Source organism: Pinus tabuliformis, chromosome Q, assembly GCF_031772625.1.
Source record: "Pinus tabuliformis cultivar Carrire ecotype Pingquan chromosome Q, CPIR1, whole genome shotgun sequence".
In the NCBI taxonomy this organism is placed as follows: Eukaryota; Viridiplantae; Streptophyta; class Pinopsida; order Pinales; family Pinaceae; genus Pinus; species Pinus tabuliformis.
Genome location: NC_142296.1, coordinates 1,343,478,324 through 1,343,491,672, shown reverse-complemented (window position 1 = coordinate 1,343,491,672; position 13,349 = coordinate 1,343,478,324). Strand labels below are relative to the sequence as shown.

Genomic DNA, 13,349 nt, shown 5'->3' with positions numbered 1-13,349 from the left:
TCAACCATAGAAAGGCTAAAATCATTCACATGATGACTCTAAATTAGTTTCAAATTTAATTCAAAGACTCCACCGGAGGATGAACCTTACCAACAAAAACATGAAAAGGCAATATGGAATTTTCAGGTATGCAACTTGGAATTTCATCCGAGACATCATGTTATTTGTCATAAATTATTTATTCTCTTTTCTGGAGAATTGCAAGAAGGTTTTCCAATGTATACTGTATTTGAAAAATGATTCCAGACCTGCATTTGATTCCTTTCCATTGAAGATTGTGAATATAAATTATCCTTGTGCTTTTGATCTTGGTCAAGACCCTTCTTCTGAAACTTTTGTTGATCATATTCATCTTTACAAGCCTCAAGAGATCAAGAGTAATCTTATAGCTTCTATACATACTCCTCTACCTTTTAAAATTCCAGATAGATACAAGCCACTCATCTTACCTCTTATACTCCATGATTTCCCTGAAAATTATTAGAAATATCTTCTGAGGTTTGATGAAGAATATGGTAATACCATTGATGAAAATAAATTGAGAGTTTTGAAAATTTTCTCGACCTTTTTGAGGTTGAAGAAGATGATGTCAATATCGGGATTTTTTCTCTATCTTTGCAAGACAAAGCCAAAAAATGGTTGAAAAACTTGCTAGCTACAAGCATTTTCGATTTCCATTAGTTTGTGCAAGTCTTCCTTGATAAATGGGTGATCAAGAGGAATCATTTTATAATCTTAGAATAATATAATAATTTGAAAAGACAACTAAGAGAAACAGTGCAACACGTTTCCGCCAGGTTCAATCAAGTATACTACTCAATGTGTGTTGACATGAAACCACCTACTAGTTTAGCTCTCTTACACTACTAGGATGCCTTTGATTCAAAAATATCTTTTCAATTGAGAGAAAGGAACACTACAAAACTCGAATAAATGAAGGACAGTGCAATAGATGTGGAAGTTAATCTATTGGTCAAAAGTTCAAAGTTGAAGGCGGAAGAAATGGAGAACATACAGAAGGAGTACCTGACATCTTTAGAAGTGAAGCTTGACATTTTGGTAAGTAAAATGGATGATATGATGCAAAATATCACCATGAGAGATGAATTTGTTGTTCAAAAGCACCATGTTGCACTTATTGCAAAAGAAGAAGAGCTTTCTAACCCTAACTATTTTCCTACTAATCCCAATTACCATAGATCATAAAATCATTATTTTTGTATTCATTTATGGACAGTCATGGAAATTGATTTGCAAATCAACTTGTGGAGAAGAAATATGTTGATCCCATTGGAAATAATACTGAGAGGGGGGGTGAATTAGTATTATTAAATTCTCTTCAATGTACCTTCCAGATTTATAATTTAATTTATTCTTCAGATGTTGACCATTAATATGTATGTCAGTACCATATAATGATGAACAGGAACAAGAAAAACAGATAGTCACACCAAAGAACTCCAGATATAAGGTGGAAACCCAATGTGGGTGAAAACCACCTGCTGCAATATGTCTGTATCTTCATTCAATTAGAAACTTCTTTTTACAATAATTCTGTACTAGTGCAGTCCTTTACCAATACGCAGGCTACAACCTGCAGAGAGCTACAACCCTCTCTTGTTTTCCAGACTCTCCTGGAAGGGAGCTACAACCCCCTTAGCTCTTGTACTAGCTAAGCTACTAGTACATAGGTGCTCACCTACTGAAGGCTTCAACCTTATTTTTCTTCCAGGGACCACGTTTCATAAATTTTCAGACTGGATCCATGAACATTAAACAAAAATCAAGTACATATGCATCAACCAATCTCCTTTCCACAATCAACTACTGAATCAACCACTAGCTTCTCAGAATGCAGTAACCAGAAAAAAATACTTGTAACCAGACACCAATTTTGAACCCAGAACACTGCAGTAATAGACAAAAGCAACTAAAATACGTTTTTATGAAAAGTCTGCAACTTCACCAATAGAACTATGTGGATATCCGCACTTCATCCGTGTCGAGCCTACAGACCTCCGCACCTGCATTGTCGTCAGACTCGCACCTCCGCACGTGAACCCGTGTCTGAAATGCGCACCTCCGCACTGAACCCATGTCTGTACTGCATACCTTCGCACATGAACTAGTGTCTGAACTGTGCACCTCCGCACTGAACTTGTGTCTCTACTGCACACCTCTGCACTTGAACCAGTGTTTGAACTGCGCACCTTCGCACTGAACTTGTGTCTGTACTGCACACCTCTGCACCTGAACCAGTGTCTGAACTACGCACCTCCATACTAAACCCGTGTCTGTACTGCACACGTCCGCACCTGCACTGTGGTTTGCCTACGGACCTCCGAGTAGAGCCAATTTATCAGTCCTCCAATATGCCCCAGACTGTTAGATCCACAGATCTGATCATGCGTCAATGTAGATCTCCCTTCTAATGCTCAGATCTCTCCTTGATTTAGCTATCACTCACCAACCGATCACTAGAATTTTAGATCTTGATTTTCTTTAGATATTTCACCTGCATGAGTGCTCAGCCAAAAGATCTCCTTTCCTTTTTATAGACAAGCCCTTACTCAAACCATGGACCAAAACCATAGAAAGCCAATACAAGGGACCCAAAACTGGGGTTCAATACTTTTAGAAACAAAAACATGAACCAAAACCATAGGATCAAAACCGTCAGACTAAATACCATGGATCAATCATAAAATTTCCCATGTGTGCGTGCTTCTCTGCATGAAAGTGTGTGATTTTGACGTCCACACTTTTTGTTCGGAGAACCTACGGGTATGTCCGCACTTCTTGTTTGGAGCACCTGCGGGTCCGCAGCTTTTGATCGGCGCACCTGCAGGTATCTCATTTTCTATCATTTTGAGAGCCTGAACTGAGATTTGCCACTTGAGTGAGTTGCCATCAAGGACAACACTTATGCCATAGTGCCACACCTGTGTCATAATGCCATCAATCTCCCCCTTTGGACTTGATGGCAACCCCAAGATCCTCAAAGTCATTCTCCCCCTTTGTCATCAAGGGAAAAGGGTTATGCTCCCCCTGAGAACATGTTGAAGACTCTGTTCTCCTGTGCTGATCGTGCTCCCCCTGATTGTAGGCCAGATCTGCAAAAACAATGTTCTTCAAGAAGAACCATAATCCACCATATATCATAAATGACCATACATTCATCACCCAACCAAGTGAGGATCATCAAGAACATTATATCATTCATCCCAAGCATAGTGGGGAAACCAAAATAGGTCATTACATGACCTTGACAAAAGAAATATAAGACATAGAGACAAAAAATTAGCAGCATTATTCAGATCAGTATCCATGTTCTTCTTCTGTACTTGCTCCTCCAAGATCTTCTACCATAATGCCAACAATGCATATTTAGAAGAATATATGCTCCCCCTGAACCTGTGCCAACTGGTCTCTGACCAAACCATGTACGCATATACCCCATATGAAATTCACGTACAACAGACAAGATTCAATAACAAGATGATGCATCAACTACTCCCAGATTTTGTCTAAGGTATTCAAATGTTTCCCTGGGTAGTGGTTTTGTGAGTATATCAACAACTTGTTCCTTAGAGGTAACATACTCCAACTTGACCTTTTGTTCAAGCACTTGTTCCCGAAGAAAATGATATTTGATAGGTATATGCTTGGTCTTTGAATGCATGACTGGGTTCTTTGAAATGCTGATTGCACTTGTATTATCACATAGGATGGAGATATGTGGAGTACAAGTGATTTGAAAATCCTGCAAAGTTTGCATCATCCAAAGAAGTTGTGTGCAACAAGATGCAGCAGCCACATACTCTGCTTCAGCTGTAGATAATGCTATTGAACTCTGTTTCTTGCTGAACCAAGATACTAATCTGGAACCCATAAAGAATGCACCACCACTAGTGCTTTTTCTGTCATCCACGCTTCCGGCCCAATCTGCATCTGTATAAGCATGAAGTGTGAGATTTGTATCTCTAGGATACCATAAGCCATAGTTTTGAGTTCCTTGAAGATACTTGAAAATTCTCTTTACTGCCTGAAGATGAGTTTCCTTTGGATTTGCCTGAAATCTTCCAACCATTCCCACTGCATGCATGATGTCTGGTCAGGTACCTGTTAAATAGAGCAGACTTCCAAACATGGATCTATAAGTTGGTTGATGCACTGCTGCTGAATCATCATTTGCACTGAGGCTGCATCCTGTGACCATAGGGGTACAAACTGGTTTCGAATCTTCCATGCCATACTTCTTCAAGATCTGCTTGAGGTACTTGGTTTGAGATAAAAAGATATCGCCTTCATTTTGTTGGATTTGTAAACCAAGAAAATATGTCAGCTCTCCAAGCAAGGACATTTCAAATTCTTTCTGCATCACCGAGGCAAAGTTTTGACTCATAGCTTCTTCATTACTGCCAAAGATAATATCATCTACATACACAACAAGTATTAGCAATTTGTCACTTTCAATTTTTATATAAAGATTGCTATCTGCTAATCCTTTTGAAAACCTTGTTGATGAAGGTATTTGTCCAAACGATAGTACCAAGCCCTTGGAGCCTGTTTAAGACATAGAGAGCCTTTTTTAGTTTGCATACAAGATTTGGATCATTCCCAAGGATGAATCCATTTGGTTGCTTAGTGTACACTTCTTCTTCTAAGTCTCCATTCAGAAAGGCTGATTTCACGTCCATTTGAAATACTTTGAACTTTTGAAAGCTAGAGAGAGCAAGGAACATTCTGATGGCCTCAAGTCTAGCAATGGGAGCAAAAGTTTCTTCAAAGTCGATTCCTTCTTGTTGAGCATATCCTTTACAAACAAGTCTGGCTTTGTTTCAAATAACTTCCCCATTTTCATTCAACTTGTTTTTGAATATCCATTTTGTCCCTATGACATTCTTGTCTTTTGGTCTAGGAACCAACTCCCAAGTGTTTTTTTTTCAATCTGCCCAAGTTCTTCATCCATTTCCTTGACCCAGCATTCATCCTTACATGCCTTTCTTACATTTTGTGGTTCAATGGAGGAGAGTAATGCCAGATAGCTTGAAGCTTCTGCAATTGTTCTTCTTGTTTGTATGCCTGCCTCTTTCTGCCCCAGAATTTGAGTTTCTGGATGATTCTTCTGAACGTATCTGGATGGAGTCTTCTCTTCTATCCTTGTCTGTTCTTCTGGTGCCTCTTGAGCTTCTTCTTCATCATAAGTCTGATTGGATGTTGAAGGATAGTGCTCATCATCTTCAAAATCTTCGGGCTTTACTTGCCTAGGAATGTTTCCTTCTTCATCAACCACTACATCAATGCTGTCAACATTTCTTCCAAGTCTTTTATTGTAACACTTGTATGCTTTACTGTGGGGAGAATATCCAAGGAGAATGCCTTCATCTGCTCTAGGTTCAAACTTGCCAAGATTTTCATCAGTATTTTTAATATAGCATTTGCTTCCAAAAATTTTGAAATGTTTTACCATAGGTGTCTTACCATACCAGAGCTCATGAGGAGTTTCAGTGTTGTTCACCCAGACATTTGTCTTGTTGAGAATAACAACTGCAACAAATGCAGCTTCACCCCAAAAAGTTGTTGGAGTTCCAGATTCATCCATCATAGCACGAGCCATTTGTTGAATTGTTTTGTTCATCCTTTCCACTACTCCATTTTGCTGAGGAGTCCTTGCAGTAGAGAATTCCCTTCTTATTCCATGTTCTTCACAAAAATCGAAAAATTCATTTGAGGTAAACTCCCCACCTCTGTCAGACCTGAGGCATTTAATTTTGTGATTTGATTCATTTTCAACCAAGGCTTTGAAAGATTTGAATTTTTTGAAAGCTTCGTCTTTGTGCTTCATAAGTCCTATCCAACACATCCTAGAAAAGTCGTCAATGAATAATATAAAATATTCTTCTCCTCGAGGTGACCTTTTCCTAGATGGACCACATACATCAGTATGGACTAGTTCAAGTGGCCTGCTAGCTGATCCTTCCTTCTCAGGGAAGTTAGTTCTAGTTTGCTTACCAAACTGACATGATTTGCATATTGTATTGTCTGGAATTTTGATGTCTGGAAGACCACGAACTGCCTGGTATTTGCATGCTTTCCTTATCTGTGAGAAGCTTAGATGCCCCAATCTTATGTGCCATAGCTAGTGTTCATCATTCTTGCTTAGATAGCATTGATGTTGTCCTTCTTTGAATATGTATATATTATTCGGAGTTCTTATGCCTTTGATCACTGTTTTTCCTATATTAAGATCACGAACACTACATCCATTTGATCGAAATATTACCTCAGTTCCTTGATCGCACATCTGACTGACACTCAATAGATTATGCTTTAAGCCATCAACATACATGACATTTCCAGCTTTGACCTTTTCCTTTAACTGAACAGAACCTTTACCTTTTATGAGAGCAGGGGTGTCATTTCCAAAAGAGACCTTCTTCTCCTTCTCTAAGGCACTATATGACTGAAGTTTTTCTTTATCACCCGTCATATGTTTCGAACATCCACTATCGATGTACCATTGATTTTCTTGCCCTTCCACATATAAAGCTATACCACATCTCTCTGGCTGTGGTTCCTTCATTCTCCATGTTTTGGCACTTGAGGCTTGCTCCTTCTGAGTTGTCTGTCGAAACCTGCTCCTGCATTCAGAATCTTCATGACCGAAATTGTTACAAATAGAACATTCTATTTCATTTTCAAGAGCAGAAAAGTTATTGTAGGTTCTTTTCATGATCCCAGTCATACTCCTCTATTTTTGAGCTTCTCTAGTCATGATTGTCTTATAGGCAACACATTGAGCTGCTTTATGGCCAAAGTTATGACAAGAGAAACATTGGCCATTGAAGAAACTCCTGCGATTATCAAATCTACCAACCAAACGATTGTAGTTTCTACTGACATCCATTCTTGAGGCAAATTGAGAAGGTTTTACCTTTGGCTGGTTGTAGCTTCTATTCATCCTTAAGGTGGATTACCCCTGATTTACCTGGTAGTCTTTGTTCATTCTTGAAGTAAATTGTCCCTGATTTACCCGGTGATTTCAATTGGGCCTTTGCTCACTCCTCCTTGCTGCATCAAGATAACTTTTGGAGGTGGATGGTTTCTGCACTTGAGATGCTTCTTCATTATATCCTAGACCTGCCTTGATTAGTGGAGAACGCTGCACATTGATAATCTCATCTAGAGTTTCATATCCTTTAACAAATCTAATATTAAGATCTTTTGTTTTCTCAATCTCTTTTCTAAGACCCACAATTTCACATTCTAACTTTTCATGATGTTTTTCCCTTTCAACGAGTTGGAATTGCAGAGTATCAATAATCATATTTTTCTCTTCTAAAAAAATTTTGAGTTTAGAAATCTCTTCATACAGACCTTCTTCATCTATAGCATCCATGAAATCATCATCTTCAAAGGCCATTAAAAGTCTATAATTATTACCTTGTTCATCTTCATCACTATTTGAAAGTCCATCACTGTCTTCATGAGTGTAATAGCTTTTCTTATTTACATTTTGTTTCTTGTTCCATCTAACAGGTTCCTTACCTTTGTCAAGCTTATCTTTATGAGGACATTTGGCAGCATAGTGACCGACTCTTCCACAAGAAAAGCATTTGAAAGGTAACTTACCTCTGAATCTTCCAGCACCCCGTTGAAGGTTCTTGACAAAATTTGATTCTTCCTCTTCTTCTAACATATGTCCTGACTCATAGTAATCTCCTTTGCCTGAAGCCTTGAATGCATCTTCTCTCCTGTCTGATGGTCCTCCTTTCCTCATTTCGTAAGTAGTTGGAATTCCGTACAGCTGTGACATGGTAAGCTTCTGTAGATTCTGTTTTTCTTCTATTGCAGAAACCTTTGATTCAAACTTAGAGGATAAAGATCTAAGAACCTTTTCAACCACAACAGCCTCTTTTATTTCTTCACCCAATTTTTTCATACAATTAACAATCTCATCTATACGTAGGAAATAGTTAGCCACACTTTCATCATTGTACATTCTGAGATTTTCATACTGAATTCTGAGGGTTTGAAGTTTTGCTCGTTTTACCTGTTCATCTCCTTCATAGCTCAAAACAATCTTATCCCATATTTCTTTTGCGGATTTGTACTGCATAACCTTGACAAATTCTGATTGAGATAGGCATCCTAATAGAGTATTGACAGCTTTTGCATTTGTTTCATATTGCTTCTTACCAGCCGGATCTGTAGGAGTTGCTGAAGGAAAAGCGTACCCTGTATCTATGATATCCCCGACTTCTGTACCAAGAGATTGAAGATAGGTTGTGACTCTTACCTTCCAATAGACGAAGTTGGTCCCATCAAAAATTGGTGGCCTGATTGATGCTTCTCTCTCATAGTTGCTCATGATGATAGATATTCCTTCAAGCAATCAAGCTTCTTCTGAAGGACCTGCTCTGATACCAATTGTTGGAAATAATACTAAGAGGGGGGTGAATCAATATTATTAAATTCTCTTCAATGTACCTTCTAGATTTATAATTTAATTTATTCTTCAGATGTTGACCATTAATATGTATGTCAGTACCATATAATAATGAACATGAACAAGAAAAATAGATAGTCACACCAAAGAACACCAGATATAAGGTGGAAACCCAATGTGGGTGAAAACCACCTGCTGCAATATGTCTCTATCTTCTTTCAATTAGAAACTTCTTTTTACAATAATTATGTACTGGTGCAGTCCTTTACCAGTATGCAGGCTGCAACCTGCAGAGAGCTACAACCCACTCTCATTTTCCAGACTCTCCTGGAAGGGAGCTACAACCCCCTTAGCTCTTGTACTAGCTGAGCTACTAGTATGTAGGTGCTCACCTACTGAAGGCTTCAACCTTCTTTTTCTTCCAGGGACCACGTTTCATAAATTTTCAGACTGGATCCATGAACATTAAACAAACATCAAGTACATGTGCATCAACCAATCTCCTTTCCACAATCAACTACTGAATCAACCACTAGCTTCTCAGAATGCAGTAACTAGAAAACAATACTAGTAACCAGACACCAATTCTGAACCCAGAACACTGCAGTAATAGACAGAAGCAGCTAAAATAAGTTTTCAAGAAAAGTCTGCAACTTCACCAATAGAAATATGCGGATATCCGCACTTCGTCTGTGTCGAGCCTATGGACCTCTGCACCTGCACTATTGCTGGACTGCACACCTCCGCACCTGAACCCGTGTCTGAACTACACACCTACGCACTGAACCTGTGTCTGTACTGCGTACCTACGCACCTGAACCAGTGTCTGAACTGCGCACCTCTGCACCGAACCCATGTCTGTACTGCGCACCTTCGCACCTGAACCAGTATCTGAACTGCGCACCTCCACACTGAAACCGTGTCTGTACTGCACACCTCCGCACCTGAACTAGTGTCTAAACTGTGCACCTCCACACTAAACCTGTGTTTGTACTACGCACCTCCGAACCTGCACTGTGGTTCGCCTGCGGACCTCTGAGTAGAGCCAATTTATCAGTCCTCCAATATGTCCCAGACTGTTAGATCCATAGATCTGATCATGCGTCAAAGTAGATCTTCCTTCTAATCCTCATATCTCTCCTTGATTTAGCTATCACTCACCAACCGATCACCAGAATTTTAGATATTGATTTTCTTAGATATTTCACATGCATGAATGCTCAACCAAAATATCTTCTTTCCTTTTTATAGACAAGCCCTTACTCAAACCATGGACCAAAACCATAGAAAGCCAATACAAGGGACCCAAAACTGGGGTTCAATACTTTTAGAAACAAAAACCACGGACCAAAACCATAAGATCAAAACTATCAGACTAAATACCATGGATCAATCATAAAATTTCCCACGTGTGTGCGCTTCTCTGCATGAAAGTGTGTGATTTTGATGTTCGCATTTTTTGTTCCGAGAACCTGTGGGTATGTCCGCACTTCTTGTTCGGAGCACCTGCGGGTCTGCGGCTTTTGATCGGCGCACCTGCGGGTATCTCATTTTATATCATTTTGAGAGCCTGAAGTAAGATTTTCCACTTGAGTGAGTTGCCATCAGGGACAACACTTATGCCGTAGCGCCACACCTATGTCATAATGCCAACAGATCCAATGTGTATGCTTAATGAAATTCATTATATTGATTATTTACCCAAGTATGATCAGTATGATGATGACTATGTTTTCGAAATGGAGGCTAACTCTTCAAAGAAATAAACGACATATTTTTGGAGGGGGAGGTTTAATTAGAACAAATAAATTATCTCACTTAGCCTATGCATATCAATCATGACAGAAATGAAGAAAATGCAGAAAATTTTAAATCAGGTGAAAGGTCTTTGAATTTATTTTTTACTTCATTTCTATTACTGAGAGAAAACTTTCCCAAGATTAGAAATCAGCAGTCTCTCAGTTTTGATATTGAGCATGAAAAATACAATGAACATCCTAATTGGGGCTCATTAGCTGTGTGTTTCTCTTCATTCGAAAAAATAAGAGAAAACTATAAGGTTTCCAAGGAAGAAAATAAGCAAGTTGATAGTAATAATGGAAGACAAGTAAGAACACTCAGACACTAATATTGTAGGTACCATAAAAAGCACTAGACACCACTCAGGCACCAATAGTAGATGAATTAACTAAATATATCTCGGTAGTTAATTTTTTTCATATCACCACCCACATCACCCACCAAGACAACAACCAACAAGGTGGCAACGAATTAGGAACAATGATAACAACCCGAGATGACAGATAGAGAGGTGCAATTGTTGGGTGCTAGAGTTACAGTTCAGTATACTCCTTCAACAATTAATTTTTAGCCCGGGGCTATGTAAGCTTAGAGACAAAACATAGGAAATGCCAAAGACTTCTGGTTTAACTTCTATAAATCATACTTCTAACCTTCTAACTAAATTTTGCAGAATCAATGGGAAATTAAATTTCAGAGAAAACATTCATTAAAACAACACCAAGACACTTTGGGGACTGGATTCAATTGAAGAAAAATACTTTTCAAAGAAACCTTGACAGAAAAATTAAATCATGCCTTGCAATCAATCTGAAAAAGAATATTGGAAAATGAAATATGTTCTTGTAAGTAAAACTCCAATTCTTTAAAAACAATAGAAGGAGTTATCTTCTAATATACTTATAAATTTGTGTCCTTTACTAAATATATCTCATTCCTGTACTAGAGAAACTACGTTTCTATACCGAAATGAGCCTCGTTCCTACACTGGGATACTCTATTTTGGTATAGGAATGCTCTGTTCCTGTACTGGAATGATCTGTTCATGTACCAGAACGTTATGTTCCTGTATTAGAATGGTCTATTCCTATACTAATAACTTATTGTTCTTGTACCAGAACTTCATTGTTCCTCCACTAGAACGGATCTGTTCAAAGTACCCTTCACTCGGATATAAATTTGTTATAGATGGAAATAAATGAAAACAGAGAGGAAAAACACAAACTTGAACTTTAATGAAAAGATTCCAAATATGACATTCTCAATGAAAATGACTGTAAAAGAATGGAAATGAAATCTCAGAATAGCAGAAAAGGAAACACACTTTCACTGTAAATAAGAGTACCTATGCAAAACCCAGGACTTAATCATTTTTAGATCTCGGTCATAAAAATAGATAAACTATGTTTTGAAAGACAAATTCCACAAAATCATTAATCTCAAAAAGAGACACCATAAATGATCCCTATAATCAATAATGTTCAAGTTACGTTCATATACGAAATTGTTACAGTTTCATCTTTACTTGCAGAGTTGTTGTTATATCGCGGAAGTTTTTATTTATGTAAAATCACACGTATGTTGAAACGAAAATGATTTAAACTTCAAACTTATAACCTTAACCAATCTCTCAGAAAGGACTTAGAAAACATTTCATAGAAAAAAGAAGGACAAATTAGTGTGATAATTTCAAGAACGTAAAGAAATACTTAAAACTAGAAATGGAAATTAAATCAACCACACGGAGAATCCTCAGATCTTAGATCACACGCAAAATATTCACAGGGGTTTCTTAAAATATACAAGATCAAGTATCGAAGGAAAATCACTTTTTTCACACTAACATAACTAGATCTAAATAACCTATGAAAGATAGGGAGAAAAAATTGGGTTGGATGGTCCCTAGACAACTAGCTCATTTCCCTCTGCGAAAATTATGAAATCAATTGCACAAAGGGAACATTACAAATAATTAAAGGAACAAAAATATGAAACTGGAATTAGCTCTGTATTTATTCCAAGTGTTATGAAAATATACATTGTAAAATCGTGGATCCAGCCTAGAGAGACAAGGCGATACAAGATTACAAAATTACAATAAAAGTGTATCAGAAATTCTTCATAATATCGCTAACTAAGCCTATCCTAGAATCCCTATTTTATACATAAAGCTCGGCTCTCAGTCCTGATGAAAACTTAATAGGAAAATGAATTTTAACATCGATCGGCCTCCATCTATAGTCCATCCATAATCCTCCAAGATTGTCTTTAGCTCATCCATAACACTCCAGACCTAATGCAGAAAATGGAACGAAACATCGATGAGAGATGTGAACCATTCCTTAATAGGTGTAGTGTTGTTCTAGTGAATCCAAAATGAATGGGCCGACTATTCACCTGGTACAAGAATGATGGTCAGTACAAGAACAGAAAATTCTACACCAACTGAACTCCAACTTTGATTAATGACATTTATTCACCATGACTTAGGAAATACACAAAGATAAGTTACTAAGGAAATTAATCTTATTCAACATTTTTAATAACTATTAATCCCTTATAGTCCATATCCATTAAAATCAAAAAAAGAGACCAAGAACCATGTGTAGATGTTTTAATTTAGTTGTGAAACAGAGGTTTAGGTAGCATAGTTAGGGCAGGCATAAGGTTTTAAAAAGGACAATTGTGATGACCAACATCCCCCGAACCTCATCTTGTTGTGCATCCTCACACAACTATTGACCTATGCAAAAAAAAGAATTGAATTCCTTCCTTTACTTATAGATCTAAATATTGCTTCCTGACCCCTCTTCTTTTAGTTTCTTAATATGTGCTTTCCTTAGGTGCTTAACCGCTTTCCTCAAATGAGAAACATATTGAGATGCATGATATTTCCATTTCTTTGCCTATCACTTCCATTCCTTCACAATTTTTAACAATTCTTCATGCCTGCTCTTTAATGTAGTATTCTGATCCATTACACATTGATTTAACACTTCAACTTTGCATATTTTCTACTTCAACTCTTGAATTACATCAAGGGAATTATTTTTCTCTTCATCTTCTTCCTATACTATCACCCTTTCAGCCACTAACT

At 37.7% G+C, this 13,349-nt stretch overlaps 1 pseudogene; it reads left to right on the top strand.

Annotated features, from left to right (window-relative positions):
- Window positions 1–933: 933 nt before the first annotated feature.
- The window catches only part of LOC149224837 (C4-beta,C20-epoxidase-like), a 68,643-nt pseudogene continuing 56,227 nt past the window's right edge, over window positions 934–13,349 (top strand).